The following is an 18569-nucleotide window of genomic DNA, read 5'->3' as shown; positions in this document are numbered from 1 at the left end:
AGAAGAGTAAGAGGCGACTTGATTGAAACATGTAAGATCCTCAGGGGGCCTTGACAGAGTTAATGTGGAGAGGATGTTTCCTCTTGTGGGAGAATCTAGAACTAGGGATCACTGTTTAAAAATAAGGGGTTGCCTATTTAAAATAGAGATGAAGAGAAATGTTTTCATCCAGAAGGTTGTGTGTCTTTGGAACTCTCTTCCTGAAAAGGTGGTGGAAGCAGAGTCATTGATTATTTTTAAGGCAGAGGTGGATAGTTTCTTGGTAAGCAAGGGGGTGATAGGTTATCGGGGATAGGTGGGATGCAGATTTCAGGTTACTATCAGATCAGCCATGTTTTATTAAATGGCGGAGCAGGCTTGAGGGGCTGAATGGCTTACTCCTGCTCTATGTTCATATGCTTGTGAATTCATTTTTTGCTAGCTTAACAGAGGTTGTTTATTTTAATGAGGTGACACCTCCATTAAAATATAGGACAAGGGAATTTTACATAAGATACAATTAGAAGAGTTCTCTTTCAAGGCACTCATTTACTGCCATGATAGATAATTGTTGTTCCCACGGCTGGCCATGGACATTGTTACCCAATAATTGCTCATCTTAAAGGATGACAATGTCCCTTTATGAGTTCCTCCAAGGTATGTTAGGTTGATAAGTAATTAGCCATAGTGCATGAGGGACCATAGGCATCTGTCTCTATTGGAGAGAAACAATTGGTTGTAGAGTCTGAGGGGCACCACTTTGCATCAGGCATGGGGCAGGTGTGGAGGCAGGTCCTAAGTCTACCCCAGCTGGGCTGGGAATTGAACCTACGCTGTTGGTGTTATTCAAAACCACATGCTGGCCAGGTGAGCTAACCGCCTCCCTCCCTCCCCCCACCCCGGGATGTTAGATCACTGCCATTTTAAGTTTCAAACATAGCTAATGGCATCCATTAAGTTCCCAGTGCATCTCACTAATAGCCTCCAGCTATGGCACACTCAGTGCAAAATCCATATTTAAGATTAAAAGATGCATTAGAATTGATGAACCATAAGTTAGTAAAACTTTCAGATTGGATGTGGCTAAGATTTTGAGGGAAAAATTAACCTGGCATAATTTCTACTATTTCATGGATGCATCCTTCATTGGGGGTGTAAAATAGGTGGTGGTGGTAGATTGACCAGTTATACACCTCACCCAAGTTTCATTTCCACTGAAGTTTTGCCCCCTGCTGAAGGTGAACATTCTGCACTATATCTTCCAGTGCAGTTACAGCTAAGTTGAACCAATTATACTTCTTGTTAATCCGGCAAAGCACTGTTTATTGCTCAGGACCTGTTTACCTTTTATGGCAATACTTTCTCCTAAAGACTTTGGCCATTCTGTCACAGGGAGGTACAATGGAAAATACAGGATGAGGAATCACAGCTTAAGTAAAATGAATTATTAACAGGGCATAGCTCAGTGACAGGAGTGAGTGTTAGAACTGCGCAACTCACATGCTGGTGGGTTACAACTGGTATAATCAGTGCCTTTTTCACAGTGCCCTTCCTGCCATCTATTCATTGTGTGCATAGGTGAACATGCTGGAACAACGGCTTCACAAGTGTTTTATGGCTGCTGTAAGAAAACGATTCAAACTGACCCTCAAATGTTGAATAGAGACATTCTGAAGAAACAGCAAATATTTTTCAAAGTTCGAGGTGCAGTATTGGGCAAATGTGGACAGCACAGTAGTGGGAGTGGAAGATTGTGTACAAGTGAAACATATAAGAGTGAGGACAATTAAAAATAGGCATCAAATTAGGTGAGCAAAATGATGAAAGCACTCAAACCATTCCCGTCCAAAAAATTTTGACATTACGATTCTGCTGTAGCCAGCACTGGGGGAGCGGGAGATTAAGAAGTAACCGGCAAAGTGAAGGAAAAGGAAACTAAAGACGGGGAGATGATTCTGTAGATCAAGTGGGGGTAGTGCTGCATGCGGAGGTTCTGAAGAGGATTGTCCTCTGCGCCACTCCACATTACCATCCCCAGAAGTTCTCATTGTAGGAGACAGGCTTAAGGCTGCAGCTGCACTGCAGTTGCATACCATGCCAACCCTCGGTGCATTTTAGCCACGGGGTTCTTCATAGGAAGTGGCACTGCTTTCGTTGCTTACTTAAATATGATAATTTGTTCCCATCATTTCTATTAAGTGCCAATCCCTTGTGCATGCCTGCAGACATTTTGCTGCATAAGAACTCCCATACAAATGCAAGTTGTTTGACTTCTGTGCTACGGATATTCCAAGTATGATGTACACACTGTGAGACACTTGCCTTTTACAAATCATCATTCATGTTGCTGAGTATAGTCGCTCTTCTATTTAAGATATAATTCCATGAATTCTATCATGTAGCCTATATCAGGATTTCCAGCATCCGCAGTTTTTTTGTTTTTGTTTTTATTTTTATATCAGTCTTATGTTGGACTAAATGGTCTCAGCTTGACATTAACCTAGATTTGTTCTATTTAGGCGATAATATTTAATAACCGTGCAACATTTCAGAAGTGAAGAAAAAACAGTTGAATTAAGAAATTTAGCAAAATGGCAATTAGCAATAACCACCCTCTAAATAAGTGAGACTTGGAGCGGAATTTAATCCAGCCATTGTGGCGGGAAACACAGTGGCTGGGCCCACTTAATCACGGGAAAAGCCGCATGTCACTCTCCCATTGGCAGGAAAACCTCCCGCTATTCAGTCGGAGACGGGAAGCAGCCTATGTGGGAAACTCATCCATTGTGGTGGGATGTCAGTTAGACTCATTAATGAGCCAATTGACACCAATTATAATTGAGTCCACTGGAATTTATTAGTGGCTCAGAGATTAAATGGGAATCTCATGGCTTTCCTGTGCCACCCGAAGGCTTCCAAGCAAACCCTATTGGATTTGCCAGCAGCCTACTGGGCGGTGGGTGGGGGTGGACCCTCATTGTCAGGCACTCAGTGCCTGATGAGGGACCCAACAATAGGAAGGAGAGGGGCCACTGAAAGTCACCCCTCTACTCTTGCCTCCAAACACTCTGCCCCACTCCCATGACTCACACCCCATGATCCCCATCCCACCCTCGCTCACTGGAGTTTGGGGATCCCACGATGATCGCTGGTGAAGTTCCTCCAGGATTACCGGCAGCAGCCACTGCTCCAGGAATGGACAGATACCGACTCCTGATTGGCCGACAGCTCTCTGCGGTGGCATTCCTGTTGCCAGGGTGCTAAGTTCCGGGAAAGGTGCGAAGGATTTGGTCAGGCCTCCCCCAACTGAAGCAGTGCAGGCTTCCCACCAGCTCGCAAACCCGCATTGGGAACATTAAATCCATTCCAATATCTCACCATCAACATGGAACTTTATGCCATTATGAGAGATGTAGAACAGCCCCAGTAGAGTTAAGATTGTATGGTTGGACAATATTTTTGAATATAGTTGCTCAAAGCCTTAAGTAACCCAAAAAAATGGAAACGAGCTAAATGTACCACAACAAACAGTGTAGTTCAGTTATGCTATGTTTGTTACATATAGTGTCCCTCCTGGGCAGAATCACATTGTAAATGTGTTCTTCGGGTCAATGAGCTCCATTAAACAAATACATTTCAAGATTCGGTGCTCCATGTAACAAAAGAAAATATATATTTTTTAATACTCAGATGGTGTTTTATTCATTATTCTAATAAGCATAGTAGGTGGGGGAGATGGGGGCATAGTGGTAATCTCACTGGGCTAGTAATCCAGAAGCCCAGACCAATGCCCTGAGGTCATGGATTCAAATCCCACCACAGCAGCTGGTGGAATTTAAATTCAATTAATAAATCTGGAATATAAAGCTCATCAGAGTAATGGTGAGCATGACAACTAACATTGATTGTTGTAAAAGCCCATCTGGTTCACTAATGTCATTTAGGTCTGGCCTGCATATGACCCCAGACTCATAGCAATTGTGGTTGACTTTTAACTGCCCTCTGAAATGGCATCCCATGAAAGAATTTTAAAAAATAGGTTATAGAAATATATCATTGATATTTTTAGGGCAAGAATGGTTTAGTTGGCCCATTGTGACTGTACAGAAGTTGAAAATAACATCACTGTTTGTTTATAAAACTAAGGAAATGGAGAACAAATCCTGTCTGCTGCTCTTCATCGAGCTCTCAAAGCCTTAATTCCACCTATAATACACAGGTAGTAGTTTCAATGAATGAACAGTTGTACCATGCCTCGCTGATAGACGTGCTGCACATCAAAAACCTTGGAGCAAACTGTTAACAAGCTGAAATTAAATCAGCGCTCACAGCAATAAAATGAAGTAGAAAAGGAATTTTTGCCTGTCAAGTTCATACTAGCTGATGAAAGTACAAGATACCTAACCAGATGAAAACTCAAACAAAACTAGGGCAGACAGGATAAAAGGGGATAATTGGCTTTTTGCGCTACTTTAGACATGTCTCTCTTTAAGGCACTTCCAGAATGACTTTCAAATTTCCTGATGATTCCAATATTCCTAGACTTCAGATAACTTCCTCAGAGCTAATCCTACTTCACTGCTATAACTTCACTGGAAATGTGGCAGAAATGTGGGGCAGAATTTTTTGCTGAGTGAGCCGGTGCACAACCGACCCACTTGAGCATGAAATGGCGCCTAATGACGTCAGGCAAGTGTCCCAATGTCATCACACTCTCACGCGATATTTCAGGTCAGCTGGTGCACGATAAACTCGGAAGTGCACCTGCCAACAATGAAGAGGGCAATTAAGCCTATTAATGGCAAAATTAATAGAGATTTTTCGTAGCCAGACCAACACTACGGTTGTCAGATGGGCGAATAGGCCAGGCGGCCTTTGCGTTTTTCAGGAAGCCTCATTCACAGGCGGGATGAGGTTCCCGTGATAAACTAAAATAAAAATAGTTTTCGGTGGACAGCATTTTCATTGCCTACATTGTCGGGTGACTGGTTATGAAGCTTGGACACTTTTTTCCCTGGTTTCTGTGACTTTTATTTTAGGTTGTTCAGGTCTTCAGCTCCCAGAGGCAGCTCTCTTCCTTCAGGGAGCTTTCTGTGAGCGTTCAGCCACACCCGCACTGACTTCAGCGCTCGCCCTCCTCCCACCCCCACCGCAGCAATGCCAGGCCTTTCAGCCCATGCTCCCTGCTGGCTGGCTGTTAATTGGTCAGCCAGCCTGAATTTGCACTGGGGGGGCCAATTGCTGTTGGCAGTTTGTTCCCCAGCTGATCTCGGACCCACCAACCCTGCCCGCCCACCAAACTGAAAATTCTGCCCATGCTTTCTGTACCAATTCCAGAACAGTTACCACAAAGGTGTAAGAAAAGCTATTAGTTGAGCACACTGACAGTTCTAAAACATCACGATGAATTGAACAGTTAGCCCTTGACAAAATGTAACCTACTGCTTCCAAAAGTGTCCCCTGCAAAGAACATTTCTCCCACATCATGGGCGGAATCGTCCCAGATTTGTACAAAGGCGGTAGCGGGTGGGAAAAGAGTCGTTTCACCTGTTGGCAGCAAAGGTGGGTTTCCCCACCAAATCATCCCGTTCCTGCCTCATTAATTATACAGCCACAGGAAACACTCCATCTCACTGGCAGGCGGCCTCCGATTTTCCCGTCATGCCATTACCTCACTGCTTCCTCACACAGGGCGCCATATTTAAATTGCAGCCGCATGCATGTTTCTCAATGCTTGCAGCCCAGGACTGCTCTGGTGAAGACATAGCCCCAAAAGCCAGGAAGAGTGCGGCATCTTGATTCAGTGTCACACTTCTGGAACGCTTTCTGGATGCCGTGGAAGCAGCCATGGTGTCCCCAGCCCCCGCTCTGGCCTCAAGAGGCCCGTCAGTCTCATCACTCTGGCTTGGGAGGTGGTAGGAGAGGACACAAGAGGTTGGCCATCCAGTGCAGAAAACGGATGAATGACCTCATCCATGCCGCCAAGGTACAGCAACCATCTCATCACTCTAAACTCACACACTCACAAGGCTATCACACATTCACTGGCATCTCACTCACAGCCAGCTCACCACTCACTCTCTCATACACACCCTCACACCTCCATCTGGCCTCACCTCTTCTGGAGACTGCTTCCTCAGCCCTCACCATCTTGAGACCACTTGCACAGATCAACATGTGCCCCAACACACACCCTGGGGTACTCCCCCTTCCCCAGTACAGCTCTCAACCTGCAGCCTCTTTCCTCACATGAGGCCACTTCTCCCCTTCCCCCAAGTAAGCCCTAGCCCTGCAGCCATTGAAAAGCCACCCCTGCTTTATGGCTGGTCTGGTAGGTAGGTGTCTGTGAGCCTCCTAAGAGTGATGTGGTGCTGCCTGGCACTAATGACCACGAGTGCTGCCCAAAGCTAGGTAGGTAAACGAACCTCGAAGTCCCTAGTGAAGTAGCTTAAGTACAGTTGTGAAATACACCGACATGCCCGGATGATTCAGTGTGGGGGGATGATTCTAGCGAGCAGGTGTATTAACATGACATTCCTGACATGCGACGGTGGGAAAAGCAGCCCACCATTCACGGGCGGAGCGGACGATCGCAAACTGGTTTCATGATGGCATAAAACCAATTTTTGGTTTTCTCGCCATATTGTCTGCTCACATCCACCATGACGCCCGACACCAACTGGGGTGGAAAATCTCAGCCTATGTTAAAAGTAAACAAAAATTAAATAGCTTAATATTTTCTGTTTTCCAAGGTATCTAATGGAGCACGAAAGAAAGCCATGAGCTGAACTAGCTTCCATTATAGTAAAGCCTGTACTGATATTTGTCCTGGATTAAAATTCAACTTCATGGTGAGCAGTAAAGCAATTAGAGGGTAGCAGGGTTATTTGAGAGCTCAGGTGATGGTTGTCCCTGTCCTTTTGTGAGTCACCCAGGCCCAGGTAAGGGCCACAGGGTCAGGGTTACGGCCATGGCCAACGGCAGAACCAAAGTAATTTTGGTGATGACTTTAGAAGAGCTGGAACCTTGAAGGATCACAGCCTCTTATAGGCAGAGGATCTTTAGGGAAGAGGACTTGTATTTCCTTTAATTACACATTGAAGGCAATGAGAAACCACCTCATGCATTTTTCCTTAGGCAAATCAAAATTGTATGTGGGAGGGTCCTACGAGCAACTGAAGGGGAAAGTGTAAGAGCGTGAGGTGTCGAGAAACGAGGAGAGGGTCTGCCCTAAGGCAGATCACTGCCATTGGACTCATCCCTGACCTTAAAGAAAGCTGCCCACAAAGATCTGGCAATATCTGTGATTTTTCCCTTTTCCTGACTGCAATTTAAATCTGGGTCAAATCAAGGGGCTGTCTAGGGGTCAAGGAAACAGGAGTAGTGTCTGTTTTTGTGTCAGAAACCCAACCCTGGTGGGATCCTGACTGAGTTTCGAATTCCCTTGGGGGCAAACCCTTAAACTTGGGATGGAGATGAGTTTCCTGGGGGCAGGAATGGTGACAGATGTCGGACGTCCGGCAACCTCATTGAGGCTGCTGCTTGCCCTGAGGGAGAGGGTTTGTGCTAAAGCCAGCACCACAGGGACCCCAGATGGTGCAGGGCAGCATGGCACCCATGACGGAGAGTGGGGAGAACCTCTTCCCAGAAGCTGGAAGGAGAAGGCCACCCTGCTGCATACTTTTGCAGCAGGGTGGCCTCTTTCTTCAGCGTCATCTCCCTCTGCCTGAACATATTGCAGGACACCACCTGACTGCTCTAGGTAAGAGACTCAGTGCCCTCAGTGCCTGTGATGCTCCATCAGTTGTGATTCTGATGTGTTGTCCAGCAATGGTAAAGAGGGCCTCTGTCACCTAGGTGATGCACCAGTGTGCAGCTACCTGTGAGATGCCGCAGAGGTCCACACTGTTGAGGGCTCAGATGTTGTGACCATCTGCCTAGAGAGTTGCAGTCTCCTTTGCCACTGGTCCACAAACATCTAGAGGTCTCTTCACCTTTGCCTGTAGATCCTGTGCTCAGGGTAATGCCTCCTTCACCTTTATGGCACTTGTCCCTCTCCTCAAGCCTCCAGATGTCCAGTGACCTGTCCTTCCAGTGCAGGCTGCTGCTCATCACCTCCAATAGTCTCGATTTCTGAGGGTGCAGCACCCATTTCCATCTGCAGTCTTCCAGGTGTCCAGGTGAAGTCCAAACAGCCGTGCCTACTGTTCCAATGCCCAAATAATGCCAGGTAGGCGACGACCCCCCTGAACTGGAAAAGTTCTTAATTCTGTCTCTTCCCCTGATCAGTAATGGAACTTTAACTACAAAGGAGTAAGCCCATTAAATTCTAAACACCATTTTTACTTATCTTTTAAAACCTTTCCTGCCTCCATGATAGTTGCACTTGCCTCCATGACACACCCTTGCCTCCATGCAACTGGTTTGACACCAGACAGCTGCTGAATTCTAGCTACCTCGGTGCAAATTAAAAACTTTCTTGAGGTGAGTTCTTAATGAGCCCACAATGTAAATTAGGAACAAAAACAGAATTACCTGGAAAAACTCAGCAGGTCTGGCAGCATCAGCGGAGAAGAAAAGAGTTGACGTTTCGAGTCCTCATGACCCTTCGACAGAACTTGAGTTCGAGTCCAAGAAAGAGTTGAAATATAAGCTGGTTTAAGGTGTGTGTGTGGGGGGTGGAGAGAGAGAGAGAGAGAGGTGGAGGGGGGGTGTGATTGTAGGGACAAACAAACAGTGATAGAAGCAGATCATCAAAAGATGTCAACGACAATAGTACAATAGAACACATAGGTGTTAAAGTTAAAGTCCGCAGTTTTTTTGTTTTTATCAATGTAAATTAGGTCCTTAATAGGAGTGGGCCTGTTCTAAGGCCTGCTCCTTCCCCCGGCCTCAGTAAAATGAGAGAGGGCAGAAATGGAGGCGAGAATTGTGGCTGCACAGCTCGGCAATCATTTTCTTCTCGATCCTGCCTCCACTTTGTCTACCGGGGCTGGAAAACCCAGCCCTTGTTGTACACCAGCAGTGATGTCAACAAGCGGCCAAACACATTGAAGTATTCACACGCAGCAAACCAGAAATTTAAAAGCATTTAATATCCCTTACTTTTCATTTAAATTTTAAGATGGTGAAGTAAATGATTATGATTTGATTAAGATAGAAGCAAGATAAAGGAACAAACTTTTGAAAAAGGGAAAAAAAATTTAAAATATGGGCCAGAATTTCATGTCCTGCGAGTGGACGCGCACCCAACCCAACTGGGTGTGAAATTGCACAAGATGATGCCGGGCGAGCGTCCTGACATCATCACGCACCCACGCGATGTTTCACTTGGCGGGCGCGCGCAAAAGTCAGAAGAGCTCCCACAGACAATTAAGCAGGCAATTAAGCCCATTAACGCCCCAATTATCAGCAATTCTTCATGGCCAGTCCAACCTTACAGTTGGCAGATGGGCCAGTCGGCCAAGTGGGCTTTACATTCTTGATGAAACCTCATCCAAGGGCGGGATGAAATTTCCATTGGGATTTAAATTAAAAAGAAATATCTGGGGGCTGATTTTTTAATGGAGTATGCTTTCTGGTGCTTGATCGTGATGCATGGGCATTTCTTGCAGCAATTTTGAGCTTTGTTTTCTTATTAACAGGATCGCAGCTCCCCGGGGCAGCTGTCTGCCTTCAGGGAGCTCTCTCGAAGCGCTCACCCATGCCTGCGATGACATTAGTGCCTGCCCTTTTCCTGCCTTTCTCCGGGCGCGTTTCACACCGGCTGACCTTTAATTGGCCAGCCAGCGTAAGATCACGGTTGGGGGCAAAGCGCACTTCGCGTCTGCTTCTTCAAAATTCAGGTCATGGAATTTTCTTTAACATTATAGAAAAATGTGACATTCCACAACCACAAAATTAGCTTTTCAAGGTCAGTGGGGGTGTTTGTCAGTAATTATGAGGTTAGTACAAAGTTAGAAATCCTGGTACACCTCATTCAACAAGGTATAATAGTTTCTAGCATTTTTACGGCCAGATTAACAATATAAGAGTGGAAGTTCTTGTCAATTCCATTGATTTCCATTAATAACAGTCTGCAGGGAGCCTCTACAATGCACACCCTGGAGGAATGTGGAACCAGTTTCCGGATTTTGGTGTTATTTTGTGCACATGCAGAATCCAAAAGTTGCTGTCTGTTTCGGTGGAAGAATGACAGCAAACATTGATAGTTTCACCATTATTACCATCACAAAGCCTAGGCCAATTATCTTTCTCTCTATGTTGGCCTTATTATGGAAGGTTTCTATCTCAGTTTGGTAAGATATTGTAAGAGTAAAAGTTACCCAGACATATAGGACAACTATCATCCATTAAACATTGGAAGAAAGCATTTAAATATAGATACAGATAAATGGATAGTGGCAGGTTTGCTAGGAAGTTCATTCATAATTCAGTAGGACTGGAATTTAGGATGTGAGGCTACATAAAATTAATCAATCAGATTTTGTGTGAGTCTTCTTGGTAGTCTGTGCCTGAATGTATTTCAGCAAAGTTTTAGATGTGAAGATGCAAACTGCCACCCATGTTATTCTTTACAAACTGTACTCACAGGGCTGAACTTCCGGTGCAGAACTAGCAACTCTGAGCTTTTTAATTGATTGTTTTCATTTTTATTTACAGGCACCTTCACACCCCTTTACTCCCCTTGCGGGGCATCCACTTAGTCATGCAGGGACATGGATTAGTGGTCATAAGTGGGCAATATTCATTTATGAACTTTCACTGTGAATTCACGTACAGGGTCTATCTTGTCCTCAAAAATGTCTATGTGCATTCACTTTCAATAGTTGCTAGGGGCAGGATCCAAGACCTTTTATTCCCTCCTCCGTAAGCCAAAGACACTGGGCAGGGGAGGAGATGGCATAGTGGTATTGTCGCTGGACTTGTAATCCAGAGACCCAGGGTAATCCTCTGGGGATCTGGGTTTGAATCCTGCCATACCAGATTCAATAAAAACCTGGAATTAAAGTCGAAGGTTGACCATGAAACCATTGTAAAACTGCCCTTTAGGGAAGGAAATCTGCCTTCCTTATCTAGTCTGGCCTATATTTGACTCCAGATCCACAGCAATGATCAGTTGTATCAAACTGCTACAAAAAGGAATGAAACCTTCTAGTCAAGCAACAGCCTGACATAGTCACCCTCATGGAATCATGTCTTATCAGCATCCCTGGGTATGTCCTGTCCCACACAGCAGAGGTGGAAGCAAAGCGGTATACAGTTAGGAGGGAGTTGACCTGGGAGTCCTCAACATAGACTCTGGACCAGGAGATATCCTACTGATTACCATGTACTGCCCTCCCTCAGCTGATGAATCAGTACTCCTCCATGTTGAACATCACTTGGAGGAAGCACTGAACGTGGCAAAGGGGCAGAATTACTCAGGGTGGGGGCTTCAATGTCCATCACCAAGAAGTAGCTCGGTAGCACAACTACTGACCAAGCTAACTGAGTCCTAAATTACATATCTGCTAAACTGGGTCTGAAGCAGATGGTGAGGGAACCAACAAGAGGCCTCACCAACCTGCCTGTCGCAGATGCACTCGTCCACGGCCATAATGGTAGGAGTGACCACTGCACAGTTGTTGTGGAGATGAAGACCCACCTTTGCATTGAGGGTACCCTCTGTCGTGTTGTGTGGCATTGCCATCTTGCTAAATGGGATAGACTTCGAACAGAACTGGTAACTCAAGACTGGGCATCCATAAGGTGCTGTGGGCCATCACCAGTAGCAGAATTGTACTCGAATACAATCTGTAACCTCATGGCCCAGCATATCCTCCATTCTACCATTACCACTAAGTCAGGGGATCAACCCTGGTTCAATGAAGAGTGCAGGAGGGCATGCCAGGAGCATCACCAGGCATACCTAAAAATGAGGTGTCAACCTGGTTAAGCTATAATACAGGACTACTTGCGTACCAAACAGCATAAGCAGCAAATGATAGTAGAGCTAAGCGATCCCACAACCAATGGATCAGGTCCAAGTTCTGCAGTCCTGCCACCTCCAGTCATGAATGGTGGTGGACAATTTAACAACTCATTGGGTGAGGAGGCTTCCAATGAGGTGGGAGCCCAGCACATCAGTGTGAAAGACAAGGCTGAAGCATTTGCTACAATGTTCAGCCAGAAGTGCCAAGTGGATGATCCATCTCGGCCTCCTCCAGAAGTCCCCAGCATCACAGATACCAGTCTTCAGCCAATAAAATTTACTCCACGTGATTTCAAGAAATGGCTGAAGGCCCTGGATAGTGCAAAGGCTATGGGCCCTGACAATATCCTGGCAATAGTACTGAAGACTTGTGCTCCAGAACTTGCTGCGCCCCTCACCAAGCTGTTCCAGTACAGCTACAGCACTGGCATCTACCCGGCTATGTGGAAAATTGCCCAGGTATGTCCTGTACACAAAAAGCAGGACAAATCCAAACCAGCCAATTACTGCCCCATCAGTCTAGTCTTGATCATCAGTGGGTCACCAACAGTGCTATCAAGCAGCAGTTGCTTAACAATAACCTGCTCACTGACTCCCAGTTTGGGCCCTGCCAGGGCCACTCAGCTCCTGACGTCATTACAGCCTTGATTCAAGCATGGGCAAAAGAACTGAACTCCCAGGGTCAGGTGAGAGTGACTGCCCTTGACATCAAGGGTGCATTTGACCGAGCATGGCATCAAGGAAAGCTGGAGTCAATGGGAATCAGGAGAAAACACTCTGCTGGTTGGAGTCATACCTAGCACAAAGGAAGATGCTTGTGGTTGTTGGAGGTCAGTCATCTCAGCTCCAGGACATCAGTGCAGAGTTCCTCAGGGTAGTATCCTTGGCCCAACCATCTTCAGCTGCTTCATCAATGACCTTCCTTCTATTATAAGGTCAGAAGTGGGGATATTTGCTGATGATTACACAATGTTCATCACCATTCGCGACTCCTCAGATACTGAAGCAGTCAATGTTCAAATGCAGCAAGACCTGGACAATATCCAGGCTTGGGCTGACAAGTGGCAAGTAACATTCGCATCACACAAGTGCCAGGCAATGACCATCTCCAACAATAGAGAATCCAACCATTGCCCCTTGATGTTCAATGGCATTACCGTCACTGAATCCCCCGCTATCAACATCCTGGGGGTTACCATTGATCAGAAACTTAACTGGACTAGCTATATAAATTCTGTGCCTTAAGAACAGGTCAGAGGCTAGGAATCCTATGATGAGTAGCACACCTCCTGACTCCCCAAAGCCTGTCCACCATCTACAAGGCACAAGTCAGGATTGTAATGGAATACTCCTCAGTTGTCCGGATGAGTGCAGCACAAGAAGCTTGACACCATTCAGGACAAAGCAGCCCACTTGATTGGCACCATATCCACAAACATTCACTCCCCCCACCATCAACGCACTGTAGCAGCAGTGTGTACCATTTACAAGATGCACTGCAGGAATTCACCAAGGCTTCTTCGACAGCACCTTCCAAACCCATGACCACTACCATTTAGAAGGACAAGGGCAGCAGGTAGATGGGAACACCACCACCTGGAAGTTCCCCTCCAAGTTAGTCACCATCCTGACTTGGAAATATATTGCTGTTCCTTCACTGTTGCTGGGTCAAAATCCTGGATCTCCCTCCCTAACAGCACTGTGGGTGTACCAACACCACATGGACTGCAGCGGTTCAAGAAACATAGAAACTAGGAGCAGGAGTAGGCCATTCGGCCCTTCAAGCTTGATCTGACATTCATTATGATCATCCAACTCAATAGCCTGCTCCCGCTTTCTCGCCATACCCTTTGATCCCTATAGAAACATAGAAGGTCACCACCACCTTCTCAAGGCAACTATGGATGGGCAATAAACATTGGCCCAGTGAAGCTCACATCCCGTGAATGAATAAAACAACAGCTAAACTGTACTATCACTACTCCAGCAGAAGTCAGATAACTGAATGTGGTTTTGGGAACCAATGTGGGATCATTCTGCTCTTTGTGACTTAGCTACTCACATGAGAAACTTTTCATACAACACATAAGACATAGAAGTGCACTCCTTTTAGTTTAATGGGAACAAGATTAAGAAATTAGTGGGCGGAATTTTCTGCCTGTTGGGTAGGCGGAATGGGAACGGATGCAGATCCGATCGCCGCCCGCAATTGGGTCCGCGCTGCCATTTTACGTGGGCTGGCCAATTAAGGCCCACCCAGTGTGAATCGCGGCTCCTGAGGACAGCAGAAGTGGATGCGTGGCGGCGGGACTGCAATGACAACCCAGCTTTAAAAATTTGCTGCAGCCTTTCAAAGGCTGCGAATCATGGCCAATGGAAGGGCTCCCCAGAGTACAGCTGCTGAGCAGGCCAGGCAGGAGGGTTGGGCAGGGGGGCACTGTGCCCCCATTTTTCGGATGATTGCCTTGAAGAGGTGGCAGTACGGCGGGAGGTCCTCGTTCCCAGGGAAGGGAAGAAGAGGCCCCCCCACATGACCAAACATGCCTGGGAGGAGGTGGTGGAGATGGTGAGCTCTCGAGATGTGGTGCTGTACATGTGGATCCAGTGTCACAAGTTCTTCAACGGCCTGTTGCACTCGGGAAGGGTGAGTACCATGTTGGCATTGGTCTCTTAACCCAGCAGGTAGGCTTTCCCCCCTGGCGCACACCCATCCAACCCTCCCCCCCAAGCCTGAGTGTAATGACTGCATTGGATCATTGACGGCATGTGTCCTTCACTGAGTGAGCCAGCAGATATTGCCCATGCCATGATCAGCCTGAGAGGGTGGTGAAGAGATGGGTTCTGCCCCCTGTAGCATGTGGTACACTGAGACCCCATTACTGTTTCAGGGGCAACCTGTAGGAGCTGTACCTAGGCGCAGTGCTGGAACTCCAGGACGTGTCAAAGTCAGGGTGATGACAGGCTGGGAGGGGAGCTTCTTTGTGGTGTAGCACTGATTGATCTGCTGTCCTCTGCGCTCCACGTACTTGCACTTCCTTGCTGTGGAAGGTTAGACCATGTGGTGCCTAATGTGATGTAGGGAGCATGTGTCCAGGGGCGAGGGGTGGGGCGGGAAGGGTGTGGTAATGCTGGGGGCAGCAGGGAACAGGCCTAGCATCTTTGTGTGAGTGTTCAGCAGCAGCGGGGTGAGGAGGCACTGGAGCCCTGCAATGTTTCACTCTGTTTGGGGTGGGCCATCTGCGAAGAGAGTCCAGGTACAAGTGGCACTAATCAATCCTCTTCTCTCCTATTCAGGAGAAGAATGCACATAATGCAGCCGAGCGGGTGAGGACTGGTGGAGGGCTGGCACAGTTGATGATTCTCAGCTGCTTGGAGCAGGAGACCCTAGATTTGGAGAGGCCCCATGCGCCCAGGTCCACCAGTGTCGGTGAGGCTGGGGTGCCACAGGCGGGTACGTATGCCCAGCAGTGAGGTCATCATTATTCTCTCAACATCCTTGGCAGTGCTGAATGTTCAGTGATTGAAGTTTACAACATGGCTTGACCATTGCTTAAGGAAGGATGAACGCATAATAATCAGGGGAACAGGGATGCACATTGACGTTGTCTCCACATTGACTGATCCAATATCCTTGTTCTTCCTTTCAGCATCAGTGGAGCAGGGCCAGGAGGAGGATCAGAAGAGGCCCCTTCTCACACCTGAGGGCCCTGAAGTCTCACCAGCGTCACACCATCTTTGCCAGGCAGGCACCAGCACAGATACTAGCACTTTGGTGGGAATTAGAACATCGGCTAGTGTTCACAGTCACTGGAGGAGTTGGCAGGGACAGACAGTGCCCATGGCGCCAGCAGCCAGAGGACTGCAGGGGACCAGGCACATGCTTAGTCGGTGTCTGATGATGTGCCTCTGGAGTCGTCCGTGACACAGCAGGTGCAGTAAATACGGCCGGGTGTGTGGGAGCATCTGGTGGAGATACATGATGCTATGCTTGGTTTGGTGTCCGTGGTGGAGGAGTCTACGTGGACTATCACAAAAGCAATGAGCCTCATGGACGAGCGCCATGTGTCCTCCATGGAGAGAGTGGCGACTCTCGTGGAGAGGCTCCTCCGGGAGCTTCCTGGGGATGTGCTCGGACCAGCAAGCCCTCACATCGGCATTGACCTCAGCTGGTCATTGCCAATGTGAGAGATGGTCTGGGCACCAAGTTTCCCAGCTTGGTGCCCATCCATCCATGTTCAGCAGGGAGGTCCGAAGTGACCTCATGTTGGCGCAGCAGCTGCCTTTCTTCTCTGCGGGCTCCTCTCAGTGCGTTCCAGATGAGGGTGGCAGCTGCTCCGCCCCTCGGCCAGTGATCTTTGCATCCAGTGAGGCTGCAATGACTGGGGAGATGCCAGCTGTAGAACTGACAGCTCCCTCCCAGGCAGGGCCAGCACAGGCTCCACGGGCCAGAGGATGACCACCAAGGTCATCGAGGCCAACAGGACAGCAGAGTCAGCAGGCTGTCTCAGATACCACTCCCAGCGATGGGTCAGCACCAAGATGTAGCACCCAAAAACGTAAACATAAGGCACCTTAGGAACACCATGGGTTCATCACTGGTGCTTTTGTGTTGGCCCACAATGAGGTCTTTATGAGTTGGTGTGATTTTTAACACCTTTGTCATTTTGTTTCATTAAGTTTCTTTGGTTGTAACGTTAAATTCAGACATGTCACCATGGCTGAGCGTGCATCTTTTCTTCTGCAGGTGGATGGTTTCCAAAAATGTAATGACTGTTTTGTGGGACATTCAGCTTTATTAACAAGGACCTTAGTTAATGTTCCTAACCAGGCAGATTAAGCACTTAGGTATCGAGTATGGAGCCTACAGCCCTGGCTTGTGTTGGAGGTCCATCTGTGGTGTGCTAGCTGAAGGTTCATTGGATTAAAGCATCCTGGGTGTCCCCGCCTTTCTGGAGTATACCCGGGTCAGCATCTACCCCCTCAGCATTTCCCTGTGCGTGCTCATCTTGGACTCACTACTGGACTCGTCGTGTGCAGCTGCAGTCACTGCGTCTACGTCTTCATCGTCCACAGCGTCCTCCCTTTCCAGCACAAGATTGTGGAGAGCACAGCATGCAACCACTATCAGCGCTGCATAATCTAGGGAGTATTGGAGTGCGCCCCCTGAACAGTCCAGGCATTGGAAACATATCTTGAGAAGACCAATAGCTCTCTCCACCACAGCCTCTGTGGAGGCTTGGCTCCTATTGTACCGCTGCTCAGCTTCTGTTCTTTGATGGGGGAGAGGCGTCATGAGCCACCTTCTGAAGGGGTAGCCCTTATCACCCAGCAGCCATCCATCCAGTCGGGCTGGAGCACTGAAGAGCCCCGGCACCTGGGAGTGTCTGAGGATGTAGGCATCGTGGGAGCTGCCTGGATACCTTGCACAGACTTGCAGAACCTGCATCCTGTGATCACACACTATCTGCACGTTCATGGAGTGGAAGCCCTTCCTGTTGACGAAGGCACCGGCCTCACCTGCTGGCGCCTTGATGGCCACATGTGTACAGTCTATTGCACTCTGGACGTGGGGGAAATCAGCAATTGCCATGAAGCTTCTCGCTCACTGTGTCTGGCTTGCCTAGTCCCAATGGCAGTGGATGAAGGTCAATGCATGCCTGAACAGAGCGTCTGTAACTTGCTTGACACAAGCGTTGACAGCTGATTGGGAGGCAAAGATCGCCCACGACCCCTGGAAGGAGCCAGAGGCATAGAAGTTGAGGACAGCTGTGACCTTCAGAGCCACCGGCATGGGATGTCCACCGACACAGTTCGCAGAGATCTCAGGGCCAATCATCTGACAGGTATAGTTGACTGTCTCCCTTGAGAGACGGAGCCTCCTTCAGCACTGCACCTCAAACATATTGAGGTAGCTACTTCTCTGCCTGTATACTCTGGCAGCAGGATAGTGGCATCTTCTGCGTTCCCTTCCAGCTTGGTCTACCTCTTGGCCCTGCGGCCCTTGTGCCTATGCCTGTCCTCCCAAAGGTGGCTCTCTTAGAGGCTGAATGTGCACTCCTGTCCTTCTCCCCCTAGCCCTCCCTTCTCAGAGGAGGTGCCTCCAGTGGAGAATTCAGCTTCCATTCCCAGGCTAAGGGAAGGCTTCCTGAAACCTGCAGGCCCAAAAAAGATTCCTCACTGCAGAATGCTGACCTGAAGATTGTGAGTCCAGACCAAGCAGCTGGTATGTGTTTTGAAGTACTGCAGATCACACAGGCAAGTATCAGTAACTTTGAAACATCAATATTTGACAGAGCACACCCGTGACCCCACTGAGCCCTCTTATCCCGCCCGTGGATGAGGTTTATACAAGTGTGTCCTACCCGCCTGCCCGTTGTGCCCATGTGCCAACCCGAAGGTTGCACGGGTGCCAAAAAAATCGCTGTCGATTGGCACCTTAAGGGCCTTAAGTGGCTGGTTAATTAATGGTGGACACGCATCAGAGATGAACGCGCATCCGCCCAACGAAATATTGCGCGCGGTGACTTCGGGATGCTCGCCCGACATCACTGCACATCATTTTATGTGCAGGTGTGCAGTGCCCACCCCCGCCCGCCAATGGGAAAATTCTGCCCAT

The 18569-nt window shown here is 47.9% G+C and overlaps 1 protein-coding gene across 1 annotated transcript in view; it reads left to right on the top strand.

The window, feature by feature from the left end:
* Positions 1-18569, top strand: part of cpne7 (copine VII) — a 192549-nt gene that overhangs the window by 149020 nt on the left and 24960 nt on the right. The window lies entirely within an intron of this gene.

The sequence above is a fragment of the Carcharodon carcharias genome, chromosome 7 (genome assembly GCF_017639515.1).
Source record: "Carcharodon carcharias isolate sCarCar2 chromosome 7, sCarCar2.pri, whole genome shotgun sequence".
Classification (NCBI taxonomy): domain Eukaryota; kingdom Metazoa; phylum Chordata; class Chondrichthyes; order Lamniformes; family Lamnidae; genus Carcharodon; species Carcharodon carcharias.
This window is presented reverse-complemented; position numbering and strand designations above follow the sequence as displayed.